Source organism: Tinamus guttatus, unplaced genomic scaffold (genome assembly GCF_059628265.1).
Source record: "Tinamus guttatus ecotype Peru unplaced genomic scaffold, ASM5962826v1 Tinamus_guttatus_pri_ptg000459l, whole genome shotgun sequence".
In the NCBI taxonomy this organism is placed as follows: domain Eukaryota; kingdom Metazoa; phylum Chordata; class Aves; order Tinamiformes; family Tinamidae; genus Tinamus; species Tinamus guttatus.
In genome coordinates, this window is record NW_028288993.1 from 6,354,430 (window position 1) to 6,368,318 (window position 13,889).

The window sequence follows — 13,889 nt, forward strand, 5'->3', positions numbered from 1 at the left end:
GCCGTGTCGGACATCTTGAGTGCGGGCCGGCTCGCGGCGGGGGCCGCGCGTGCGAGGCCATCTTTGTTGTGGGCGGAGCGGACGCCCCGCCCGCGGGCTGCGTGTGGCCCGGCGAGCCGAGCTCGCTTGGGTCCTTGTCCCGCGTAGTAACGAAAGATAAAGGTAGTTTAACTGCTCGGTAGGTAGAGAGTTATTAATTTGCCAGCAGCAAGATAAGATTAAGGAGCACTTAAATAAGAAATATACTTGCTGCTGCAAGAAAATGCTTTAAAGTGATTTTGTTTTCTAAGCTGAGAAAGGACCACTGCCAGGTATGCACAGATATGAGGGGGTAATCCTAATTTGAAATAATAATGATAAAAATACAAAATCTGCAGCTTGCAGGGGCAGGAACTGGTACCACAGAGCTGGCTGCATCGCTTCTCTGCCCCCGCGACAAGCCCCGTCATGCGCCAGTTCTCAGCACCACATTACCTCTCCTGGCTGCCTGCGACAAGCCCTGAGGCTGTTATTCGGGCCACATTTTAACACCCACCTCTAGAGCAGCAGAGCAGAACCAAGCAGAACCGAACGGGCCCATCAGGCAGTCAGTGCCATGGTTGCCCCATGCCTGGCACTTGATGCCCTGCCCCGGCCCAGCGGCTAAAACGCTGGGAACGAGGCGCTTCCCGGCTCCGTACGGACCCTCTCCCTGCCCCAGGCTGGTCCGGGCTCCCAGGGCCGGCACTGCTGCTCGCCCGTCTGTGCATTTCTCCTCCACAGCCCACAGAGAAGGGCAAGACTGAAGCGTGGGGGCCCTTTCCCCCCTCATAAAACTCTCACTGCTACCTGCGTCTCACCCAGCTCATTCCCGAGTGCCTTGTTTATCACCTCCTGCTTTCTCCAAAACATCCATATCATAATCTCCTTAAGCCAACAGCGCCTCGTGTTAGGTGGCTTCCTAGGTAGATGAGCTATCATCCACTTAACATCAGCTGCAATCTGCTGGTTGTTGATCTCCTTATCGCAGATTCAGCCTAAGGCCTTCATCAGTTTCAGGTTTATCCAAGTAGATCAGGAGGAAGCTGAGATATCCTGGTTCTCCCTGCTGGTTAGCTTCTTAAATTAGTCCAATAACATGCAGAGATGGTCAACCTTTTTATGGGTGGTTTTGATATTTGAGGTTTGGATTGTCTCCAACAGCATAAAAACTGAAAAAGAAGAAAAAAAAGAAGAAAAAAAATGCAATTCTTTGCATTGATGCTCTTACTTGCTTCATGGTTTTGAGCCCCCTGTTCCTGCTTTTGTTTGGCATCTCCCAGAAACCCTGTAGATCCCCCTAGCCGTATGAATCTCAGTGATACCAGACTGTACCAGAAGTCTTAATTGGGACTACTGATAAGAGGAAAAATACTCTATTACAAAAGTGTTTCAGATCTGCACTTTAAGCTGATTTCTAATGCACAATATTGCTTCACGTTACTCAGTCACATGGCCAAGGTACAGAAGCAAATAAAAGCACCCACTTAAGTCAAAATTGACGCATGTACTTAAGAGCTTTGCATTATTGACCTTTGTCTGTAACTCTTCCTTTAGTAACAATACTAAAAAAAAAAAAAAGGCTCTTCAAGGCCTGACTGATTGCATTTCTTCAAAAGGATTTGTCTGTAAAATACCCTACTTACTTTGAACTTTGTCCTTGCTGAGGACTAGCGCCTTTTATCTATTTGAAGAGAGACACATCAGTAGAAGTTACAATCACTCAACAGCACTGTCACAGTGCTTCATTTTTATTACTGCTCACAGTTACCAGCAATTGTTATCTCCGAGTAGCAGCGGAAAATACCAGCGCATGGGGAATGCGACTAGAAGCCCAACAACGAGATCTTTTGTGTAAACCATAGCATTAGCTGGGGGAGGAAGTTGTTTTGTTACATTGTGGTGTTGAGAAAATGTATTTTCCAGATATCCTTGCCAAGAGATCCCCCTGCAATCACTCCAAGGAATTACTGCACCTTGGTGATAGCGCACAGCAAGCGAATGATTGGTTCAGCTCCTGCAGCTCTCCCATAGTATCCATGTAAAGACAGCAAGTGAAACATACAGCTAGCTTAACGAGTCGTGTGTGGATGGGAGACTCAATTAAAATTAAATTATACAACAAATTAGGTTTTAAATGCTGTGCTGCTTAGCCAGCCAGACAAATAATAATTAGAGATGTACTGATTTGGTGCTATGCACAGTTGAACAGCAGACTGCTATAACTGCTTTTAGTGTGTGTTGACTACACTTCCCTCCCAGCTTACAGAAATTTTATACTATTTTCCAAATGACCTGTCCCTGAAAGGGCCGATCACTGATCTGAGTGAGGCAGAGTAGACAGGAGCTTTTTCCAGAGTTCCTCTTTCCCATCTGTTCCATCGGTTAATGTTTCGTTAGCAATATACATCTCTCTATTCTTTCTGTAAGCCAGGTCGTCGTTCTAAGAAGAACTCGTTTTCAGGCTCTGAATTATGTGGGCATCCATACATCAGAGTCAGGAGAAAAAGAAGCTACAAATACATACGTTTTCCCACACACATAGATAGCAGCAGGCATATAATCCATTTCAAAATACTCCATGGTGCATGGATAGATGCAAAGCCCAAAAGTGGCACCTCTGATAGTGGTTCCCAGCAAAAGAAATTGAGGACATTTAGTAGGACATTATTGTCCTACTAAAGGACAATATAGAAATCAATCCAATTGAAAAGGACCTGAAGGCAGCTACTCATACTCCCCTGTAAAATTTCTAATGTGTTTGTATTGCGTTCATGTCTGCAGCTCTCAGTCCCGCTGTGACAGATACGTTCTGAAAGATTGATGCTGCTTGATTTTCTCCACAAATTTTTCATCTCTAGTAAAAGTAACATTAAATTATTAGCAATCTGACGAATGCAACATGGAAAAACATGGTTTCTGATTACACTAATTATTATGTATTTTGCATGGGAAATAGAGTATTTTAAAATCATTCTAAAACAGCAAGTGTTGCCATACAGCCATCTTCAGCTGTGGTTTCCTATAGCTGCCTGTCTGTGAGTAAGGAACAGCAGCCTTGTAATGCAAAAGGAGACCATGCACAGCCTTTTAGTGCAACTATTAACAGCCCAGTTCTGTAGATTAATGATGTTCCTCCCATGCAGTAAATTAGAATGCACTATTAACATAAAGTATTTTCAGAATCAGGCGGCCAACGCCAAATCTCTTTTATTTATTATGTGGCAGAGAGAAGATGACAGCCAGAGGCATCATGTGAGAAGAGGAGGATCACATTAGGTACCTTTTCTTACACTGTTTATCCAAGCGTTTATTATCGACCAGTGTTGGTGCTTGGGAGGCTTTTAAGCTGGCTAGTACAGCTGTTCCTGGGTTCCTGTGTTGTGACTTTTTCTCCTTATTTGTCCCCTGAAAAGCCTCTGAATTGCCCACAAGCTGCTGTGAATTTGGGGAAAGTATATGGAAAAAGGAGGAGTAGATTCTAGACAGCTGATTCCCTAGGAAATGCAAAGAACTTTCCAAGAAAACAAAAACAAAACAAAACAAAAACAAACAAACAAAAGTGCCTCCAGGATCTAATGAAACAATATAGTTTCTGGGAAAAAGTCCCCGTCTGAAGGGACCTTGATTAAGCTTTGTTGCCGGAGCAGAGGGAGTGGTGGCAAGACTGCTCTGTGCCCAGTAAACAAACATGGATCAAAACTCACACAGTTCCTGCTCGCCCTTCTCAGGTTGGCTTGCACTGATGTGCGGCCCTGCTGGTTCGCTCTGAAACCCCTTTGTGAACACAGCTGGGAATTTCTTGAAGAAAGCTAAAAAAAATAGCAACTTAAAATACTTATGAACATTTCCATCTAGCAGTCACAAACATCCAATTATCTTGTTAAATTCAGAGTAGCATTCTCAAGCTTAAGTATGCATTTTAGCATCATTTATGTCCTTATTTTCTTTTTCCTCCCTTACAGCCTGGAGTGGCAAATCAGTTTAGATTTTTACCTTTGCTGTATTTCAGTTTCTGACCAGCAAACTCTGGAACTAGCTTGCAAACCAGGTATATGATTATTTCTGTCTAACAAATAAAGTGTTTCCACTGGATTAGCAAAATGGGAGTATTTTAGTGACCTTAGGTTTTCTAAGATATGGATTTATTTTATTTATTTATTTTTGTAAATCTAAGGATCATTACACAGCCCTACAGCAGGGTCTCTCCCTCATTTTAGCTGGCAGGAACCCATCTTAACCACAGAATTGGGGTATAGACTGATTCCTACATATCTTGGACCAGACTCCAAATGACCTCTTTAATGATCCTTTTTGTCACTTATAGGTGACAGTCCACGTTTTCTTTATGAGGATTTGACTCATCATGTTAGAGAAATTTTGCAGCACTTACACAGCCACAGTCCTAGATTGACAATGTTTAGTCTGAGGAAGAAAAAAATTTCTTATTTAATCTCAGGATGAAAAACTAACCACAGAAAAATTACATTAATATTTCTGCAAAGACTTCCTCTCCATAGATATTTTGGAGAATTTACCGTCCTGTTAAAGAACTGATTGCACCAGAGGGGATTTTCAAAGTATTTCCTTCTCTGAGTGTTTTCAAACATATTTCCTCCAGGGGGTGCCAAATTAACACCACTGGAAAGTAAAAATATATAAATTATCCACAACAAGGGCATAACAGCTATCCATACTATACATTTTACCAAGCCTCCTGAGTGATACACTCCTCCAGGCTGACCTGAAGGCTCTCGCGCTCAGAGTGAGATTTAGCAGCCGTTTGTTGATGTGCCTCTCACTTGAGGAAGTCGAGAAGTGCAGATTGGTCCTACAATTCATTTCAGGCACATCCCTGCCAAGTGCAGATAGGACACATCCTTTGGAAAAGAGCTTTAAGAGTGGCTGAGTGGAGAAAAACATCCATCTCAGCCTTTTAAAGGAAAAGGCCACGAGGAGGTGAGAACTTACAGATGTAGTGACACTGGTATTTAGCGTTGCCTAGCTTATGAACAAGGGGAGAAACCTGGACACAGGAACGAAAACGACTCTGAAAAGGTTCAAAATAAGATGGTCAAGAACATCACCAACCTGCAGCGTTTGTTAGCCCTGAGTTCAGGATCTGTAAATGTCATTATAATAGAAGAAATTTCACCTGCCCAGAAAATACAGGCCTATTACTTAAAACAGGAATCCAGCTTTAAACGAGTGACCACTGTACCCCTACAGCAATGTGTTAGCTATGCGAGGGAATGGATCTGATCACTACGGACTAAGGAGTAAGGAAAAAAGAAAAATGATCGGGAAGTAACATAGTAATGTGCATATATTTTCCACATTTCCACTGCTCACATTTTGCTTTTTATCTACACAGCAGTTAAAATAATCATACAGTCCAAATAATCTGGATCCTTCGCCCACCACATTAGACGCATTACTGAAAGAGTGCCTGGTTATCTTCTATTTGACAGTAAAATCTCTGCTGGATAATTATTTAGGTAGAAAACTTCTAGAAGACTCCAATATAAAAGACAAACTCCTAGCATACACTTACCTTGTCCTCTCTGATTTCAAAATGCAAGTTTACTTCTCTTACTTTGAGAGTAGCAATGAAAGCCAACCCTGGCAGTGAAAACCAACGTTATTAAACAAGGTATTATACAAGCAAACACACTGCCAGAATGGGAAAAGCCCCAAACTTCGATAGTAATCCATTACTAGGGTCATCTCAGATGCCAGGGAATCAGCCGGGACTGTATGCAGATGCAGGGGAGAGATTTTCAGTTCCAAAAATTGCTGTACTGGGTTCTCAACTGTAGGTAGGGATGGACTACCACTGTGGGCACTGACATAGGCAGCTGGGCATCACCTGGAAATATCTGTGCTTGTCTAGACCAGGCTCAGCTTTGAACAGCAGTGGAAACAATGAATTTGTTAATCAAAGCCTGAATATTGGGAGTGATTTTGTAACCAGTTAGGGAACAGTAGCCAGGAGCTTATTATTTTATATATTGTAAATTGTAGCTATCTGTGAATTGACTGAGACCAGGCCAGACCAGAAGAAGATAAGAGTTAGATACCACCTGTAGTGTATACCTGGATGTCTCATTATTACTCTGAATGGTAACATTCCCTAAATCCCATCACCTTCCGAATAGGCGCCAGCATTAGCAGAACATCTCACCTCGGGAGATGCTTTCTCTCAGCACCGTGTTCTAGAGACTCGTGATTTTTGTTCTGCATTACCTGTGGAGGTTCAGGCTAATACACAACACCGCCTGACTGCCTGTGAGGTAAGTTACCTCTTGAGAAAGGAGAAAGTCTGTTTTCTACATCTTGCACAAAAACAAAGGGTCCCATAACATTCTTGTCTGGCTTGTTATTGGCAGGGAGTTAGATCCATCAACCTTGGAGGATGGGAATGTGGCAGCAATTTTTTTTTCCTTTTGATTTATTAAAAATCCCTGCTGTGGACATTAGGAGGAAATTGGCCATAATTCAGGAGGGGTGGTTCTGATGGACAGTGAGATGGAAAGTTTCATATTAAAGCCTTAGGAGGCCAAAAAGAAAATTGAAATCTGGAAGTATCGGCTGATGGGCAGTATACTTTCATTACAAAGAAAACCAAGCTCTATAAACCTCTTGGCAGGAGGGATAAGAGTAGAATCAAAACAGTGACCTTGAGATTGGTTTCAGGCTGGGGAACATTAGGTTGACGAAGCAAAGTAAAGGAGAGGAAGAAGAATGGTAGGCCAGACATTAGCTTTAACTTGGACCTCTTTCTGGCAATCCTGTTCAGATGATGCCCACACTTACAGATTCTTCCTACGTAAAATATAAGATATGTAACCTTTTCTTTCCAGTGCAGCTAGAACTTGTACCTTGGTTCCCTTTATTTTGCATGCCCCTGCTGCAGTATTCTGTCCTCTGTTTTTATCATTGGGTGTCTTGCTCCATTCCTTTGCCTAGCCTTTGCCCTGCTTTGACTAGATCACTTCCTCTTAGCATCCCTCATTTGATTCACAATTCTCTATTGCGGCAGAAAAATAAAACTCTTCCAAGAAGAGACCTGGTGACCTATCTCCATCCAGCTTATCATCTTAAATCCACCTCTAGGCGTTGAAGCCCATCTCTGATGAACCACATTGCCAGCTCATATCACTTCTTAACTGCATTTTCAGCTACCTACCAGTAGGCAGTAGTGCCACTGTGCCTTTAGAGGAGTGTTTGCTAACAGCTATGGAAACAAATCAACCCTCCTTCAAAATCTCTTTTTTTCCCCTTTGTGCTACCTACAAAAGCCTCTATCACCAGTTGCCTAGATGACTTGCCAAGGACATAGCTTAACACACTAATTTTACCTTATCCTACTGTTTCCTTGGACTGTCAAACCATGCTGTTCATCTGCTGATCCCTGACACCTGCTTGTTATCTCTTGTCACACACTTAGCTCGTGTGATCTCTGGCACACGGACCCTCTTCCTGTTCTGCGTGTGCATTGAGCCTCATACAGCAGAGACCTGCTCAACACCTCAGTACCTAGGGCATGCAAGACTATAGCAGTGCAAATAATTAAGATTAATCCTTCCTCACTTCCCAGGCAATGGATGTGCCCCTCCAGTTCACCAACAGCAAAGTGGTGAGTGGGAGAAGATGCACGGCTGTATGAATGATAGGGGAGAAAGACTGCAGAGCTCAGCTGATGCTGAAGAGGACAGTGTTAGTCCTGCAGCCCCTCAGCCACCACAGAGGTGCTGCTGGGCTCCCCAGGAGTCCAAGTCTCCTAGGTTGGAAGAATCTGGTGCGTAAAGCAGTGCAGGGAGAAAGCTGATTTACAAAGGGGCTTTATCCCACATTTCCTCCTAAGCCTGAGCTCAGGCTAAAGGAATTGCGCTGAAGACCTTAACCTAGGCGAGGATTAGAGAAGCCAAAGAAAATATATCACTGGCTAGCTAAAGCTCTGGAGGCAACTTGCTGTGATTTATGGACTTGTTGGAAGGCTGCACCCAAAGCCACCGCAGCAGGAGGACAGCATTGATATTGGCTCAGCATCGCCATGAATTTTTTTTCCATATGAATGCTGGTCACTTAAACACACCACATTCAGCTTTGAGGAGAACATAGACAGTAAAGAAGTGAAAGTTGCAATACCCTCTAAACATTAGCCTTAATGTTAGCCATTTTATAGCATACACAGCAGTATATACATGAAGGAGTAATAACTCAGGAGCTCACCTAAATCACTGGTTTCCAGCTTATGCTCTGCAGAGTCTGGCAAGCCCATGGACAGCTTCTAAAGAATCTGCAAAAAGTGACTGAGAAACAGCAAATTCATAAAGGCCAGACAACAGTCTACATGCATGAAATTCCTGAAGGAATTCCACTGCTGCTGGAAAACTTTTTAGGGGTCCACAAATCAAAAAAAGAAAAAAAACACTGACCTAAATCTTCTCCTGCAACAGCAAATGGTCCAGAACTGTAGCAATACGAGAACCTAGCACGTGGGAATTGCGTGACAGCTAAGTGGCACAAAATCTCTGCAGCTTCTCACAGATGAAAATGGAAGCGAGTAGGACAGACGTTTATCTGTTTAGCTTTTGTACAGGGATTAGTGTTAAAACAGACACAGAGAATAGGAAAAACAGCCCCTGTCAATGCTAACTAAAGTAATCTTGACTACAATTACTGTATGCAACAAATTGGAATGCACATGCTCCTTGTAAAGATTGGTCATTTCAAACCTTGAGTTCTCATCAAGTTGTAAAGAAAAAAAATAAGAAAAAAAGGGGGGGGGACAGGGACAATCCCTATTAGGGCACAAAGTAGTTATTTTAAGAGATTCTCTGGAAATAAGCTTGTTTCTCTGCTAATTTTTCTGCTGGCAGAACCAATTCATTTTTGTCCTTTACAAGCTGGCCTTTTACATTTGATTTAAAATTGGATTTGGGCCTCCAGGGATCTCTGATGTCAGGCTGCCTAATGCAGTGTCAACACGAAGACACCAGGAGATAAAAAGTCAGTTTCACTTAGAGTTTCCCTTGTCCAGGATCTAATGGGGATTTTCATTCCTTAGCTCTTGCGTTCGGATTGCTGCATCTTCCCTCCTGTGTCTTCAGCATGAGAGCGCGCGGAGCAGCCTCCGTGCTCCGGAGCGGCCGGCACAGCTGCAGCACATACGCACGCTTCATGCTATCACCTCGTAAAGCCATCACCTAGCAGACAAATTTTACTTGCATATTTGAAAAGCAGAGACTCTGGGGTCAGAGCGATGCAGACGGGAGGAAGGGTAAAAACATAGGCTGGGAGGAGAACTAATGAGATTCGCTTGGCTGGAGGAAATGGTCAGACATTAGCATTTCAATAGCAGAGGTCAAACCTCTTCATCCAGTACTGGATGTAGCTCTCTGTAGACCAAGCTGATACATCCATAACATCTGTACTCGGAGCTGCATATTTTAATATGAGGTCCCAACTGCAGGTTACTCCCTATAAGGACTTGCACCGTCTCTCCTGACTCCCTCCCTGACCCATCATGTGGCAGATGCTTATCTGGAACCTATGACTTAACCAGCTGAAAATGGGACACAGAGGAAAAGAACAAGAACATGGAGTCTCTCAAGGGTTTTAGGGAAAACAGTGTGTAGGCACATAACTTCATAACATACGTATAGGAAGACTGAATTAAGATTCCTTGGACAACCTTAATTCTGTGCTTTTCTGACACATATATGACTTTGCAACGATCAGGATTGTGTAATTCCTGAGGGCAATGACATATATCATTTAGTAGAGCGCAAGCTGATCGTTCTCTCTACCAACACAAGCACTAACAAGGTATTTTCTGCCTCTGCCTGTGACACTATTCAAGGTTATGTTTCCTTTGCAGGTTATGTTTCCTCCTTCTTTAAGGGAGCTGAGAAGTGCAGAGCTAACTTCAACAGCACGTTGCCACCCACCAAACAGGACCACGGGTAAACACCTTGCACACCAATTAGGATAAATTCATAAAGTAGCACTGTGTGCAACGCTCATAGCAGGGACATTTCCTAATCCAGGAAGATTCACTTACTTTTTTTTTTTTTTTTTCCTTTTCCTTGAAACAGCAACATGCTGCTGACACATAAAACTCAACATTTCCCAGCCTGTGGTAGTGTTGTGGTCCAGACTTCTACAGCCTCAATCTCTTGCTTCCCCACTGCTGCAGAGCAGCAAAGGGAGCTGCGGTTGTGCAGCGGCTCACTGCTCTCTCACTTGGCATATTAGCTCCTGCAAAGGCAGCTGAGAGGGTGATTTGCTCCACACCTCACAATAGTCACCCATTTTCAGGTAGGATTTTGTGCCCCCCCATCTGCCATATAGCTGATCTCCCTAAAACGCTCAGGGAAATCCTCCCCGTTGGACGCTCTGTGATGCTGCTCAGTGTTGCGGAGGGGCTGTGATCCTTCCTTCAGTGCTGTCTCCTCCTTTGCTTACATCTCTATGCAGTCTAATGCCTTTGCTCCCACTCTGTGCTCAGCAGTCGCTGCCCAACATCACATCCCCCATCAGCGTAGCCTCCTACCCCAGCCAGGGTCTCGTTAACTCATTGATTGGATTCAGCTGGCTCTGTCTGCACTGTAGCAGTCATTTGACTGCACTTTCTGGGTGCTCAGCCTGGATATCCAGATCAGTCCCTTGCCAGAAAGAGGAAAAGCAGCGTTGTGTTTTTCATAGTGTTTTTCTTTAATGACATTTCCTTCCTTCCATTAAGCAGATGTCCAGAGGAGACAAATGAATTGCCGTGTATATCTAGAGGATCTTTGAAATCCTTGGTGCAGGCTAAGTGTAGGGGGGATAAGAAAAATAAGGGGGAAATGAATTAAGGAAGAAGTTTGAAAAAGTGTGAACCTTCAGTGTGGAAAAATAAGAGAGAACTAGAAACCAGAGGCACAAGAAAATATCCAAGACATACGGATACTGCAAAATAGTGCAGCTGTTAGAGAGGAGAAACAAAATAAACACCAGAGGAACCTCATGCAATACAGGGGTAGCTGGTGTTCAGCAATGCTCCTAGAAATTTTAATATGATGCGTAAGATTAAACCATGACAGCAGGACAGGCTTATCTGCAAGCGTCACGTTACTTCCCCTGGGATCGCTACCTTCCGAATGGTGCTCCTGCCATCTTCTCCTTCCCCACCAAATCTCACTTGACCTGAATTCTCATGATTTGACTCCATAATCCCCTGGTTTCCCCTGTATGCACACAAAAGATTATTGTACAAAAGCAAATTCCCAGGGTCTAGGGCTTTGCTTTCCATTTAGTTAAAGAATTATCCTACAGTAGTTTAGGTGCTGGGAAACTTGTCCTGTAGATTACTGCCTACAGGGCAAATGCTGAGGAGGCTGCTAACGAGAGAACAGATGTTCCCTGGCTTATGAGCCTTGCTGAATGCAAATATCTGCAGCGCAGTGCTTGTCAATAAGCCTCTGCCTAAGAGTTGCAAACCTCTCAGACCACATTCATCCCCCGTGTAAATGCGTGGGCTTAGGCAGAATTACACCAAGGAAGAAGTTGGTCCTTGATCTTCAGCAGAGAGACAGAGTTTAAAGCCTTGCACAGGAATTGAGATTACATGTCATGAAAAAATAATGCTTTTAGGCTAAAACTTGCCACTTTCCATGACAAAATGCAGCTCTTAGACCTGTTACAACACAGCAGGCCTGAAGTAAATAGATTTCAGTGAGACTTGGTATTAGAGGTGAAAATCCTATAATAACTGAGACGCTTTAAAATTTTCTTCCCTCAGTAAAAGGCTGCTTGGCTTTACAAGGCCTCAGTCTCTTGGGGTGGGCTTGGTCTACCCGGCCGCTGGAAGGCAGGGGCTGGAGATGAGATTCTCTGCCCGTTCCCCAGGCCCCGAGGGCCACAAGCTCCCAGGGAGCCTCTCTGGAGCTAGAGGAGCTGGTCAGGGTCGGCTGGGCTCTGAAGTCCCCCCTGAGAACAAGAGAAGGGAAGGCAAGGGAGCACGTTGAGCCTTTCATCAAGGGACGCGTGAGGCAACCATGGCAGCCCCCTGTACTGAACCTCGAGACCCGGGCCCGTGACATGCAGCAACCACCTCACCTGCCAACGGTCCTGGGGCATCGCCAGCGCTGCCAGCACCCACCCGAGCCTTCTCTAGCACGTGGCTGTAATAGCAATACTTAACAGCATGATCCTTCGTGGTAGGAAGGCTCATAAAAAATAAAAATCATGCTAGAATTACTGATTTGGAGACATTCACCCTGACTTGAGCAGTGCTGCAAGGCTAGAGGAGGGAGGAAGGGCAGACACCAGTGTGTAAACACAGCCTGGGTCTTGGGTACTAGGCACTCAACATCAGGTTCAAGACCCCTGGGAATCAGGTGCTAGAGCCCTAGGGATCGGGTGCGAGGTGCTGGGAACCAGGTGCTAGAGCCCTAGGGATCGGGTGCGAGGTGCTGGGAACCCTAGGGATCGGGTGCGAGGTGCTGGGATCCCTAGGGATCGGGTTCCGGAGCGCGGGTCCCCGCCGCTCGGTACCAGGCGCTGGCAGCCGGGCCGGGCCGGCGCTAGGTGGCGATGCGGGTCCGCAGCAGGGCCGGGGCGGCCCCGTCCCCGGCGCTCCCCGCACCCCTCTCCGCATCCCGGCACAATCCCTCCTGCTCCCTGCGTGCCCCTAACCCGCCCCCCGCATCCCTGCGCGCCCCCCGTCCCCGCGGAGCATCCCTGCCTCCTAATCCTGCCGTGCTGGGAGCTGCCTCCGCTCTGCCTCTCTCTGCCTGCCGGTCACGCTGCTGCCATTAGCTCTGCTGAGCCCGAGTGCAGCAGCGCGAGGAGGACGGAGCTGGGGCTAACCCGAGGGCTGTAGGTGCATGCAAACACCCCCATCGCTATCCGGGCTGCCTGTTGCACGGGAGACGCCGTTAACTGCGCTGTCAACCCTTGTCGACTCTAACATGGTCGCCTTCAAGATTTCCCCCTCCATGAGAACATCTGTGCTTTGGATTAGTTTTCCCTGGATAGATTTACTCATATTTTCCACATTGAATCTCTTTTGTTGTTGTTGTTGCTTTCTAGTCTATCTAGGTCCCTTTCTTTGGTATTATTCCTTTGCGTGCACTCAAAATCTCCCCATTTAGTGGAGTCAGCAAATTTCTCTGGTATCCCAATTTACTCTTTGTATCAGACTATGAATGAATTATACATTCTTGGATGTCTCTCTAACACAGTGCATTCAGTTTTTGCAGTTCTTTGTTTATAGTTTGTGCTTTTTCATCTGTGTGATTATGCCCATATCCAAAGGGATTTAAATTAACGTTTCATCACACACATATGAAAAAGCTATAAAAAGCAAAATAACTACCCCAGTTGTTCTGCTTATCAGGCATAGTTAGATTAACTGCTGAGTGTTATAGGACTTTCGTCTTAGTATTTGTTTGATTATTTTACTAAACATAAGCTCATGGTAGCTTCCAGGACCACTGCTGTCTGAAGATTGTTTGGATATTTATTTCCACCCTGTTTTCTGCCTGTATTATACCTGTTTTCCATTTCCAGCCAAGCACTGCAGCACAATTTATTCCATGGCCTGGTTCGCCCTGGGCTTTTCACAAGTCCTTTCCTTAGGGAACACGTGAGCACTAGATCCCAGAGAGCACCCGTCCCCTTGGCATGAGTCACTCTAAGAGGCTTTGGCCTCCATCACCAGCCTCCTCACTGACCTAACACCCACAGCAATCCCACCAACACTGCCCAGGCTCCACTTCTCCCCAGACACAAGTGCAATAGCCCAGACATAGCTTGGCTACCCATGTGACACAAGTCACACTCATTGCGCAAAGGAAAATGACAGTTAAGCATCCCCAAGA

The 13,889-nt window shown here is 45.1% G+C and overlaps 1 long non-coding RNA gene across 1 annotated transcript; it reads right to left on the reverse strand.

The window, feature by feature from the left end:
* Positions 1 to 910: 910 nt before the first annotated feature.
* Positions 911 to 8,330, reverse strand: LOC148593109 (uncharacterized). Its single transcript, XR_015913809.1, has 2 exons — positions 8,254 to 8,330; positions 911 to 1,190 (listed from the first exon to the last, which is right to left on the reverse strand). It is a non-coding gene; the product is annotated as an uncharacterized LOC148593109 (long non-coding RNA).
* Positions 8,331 to 13,889: the final 5,559 nt, after the last annotated feature.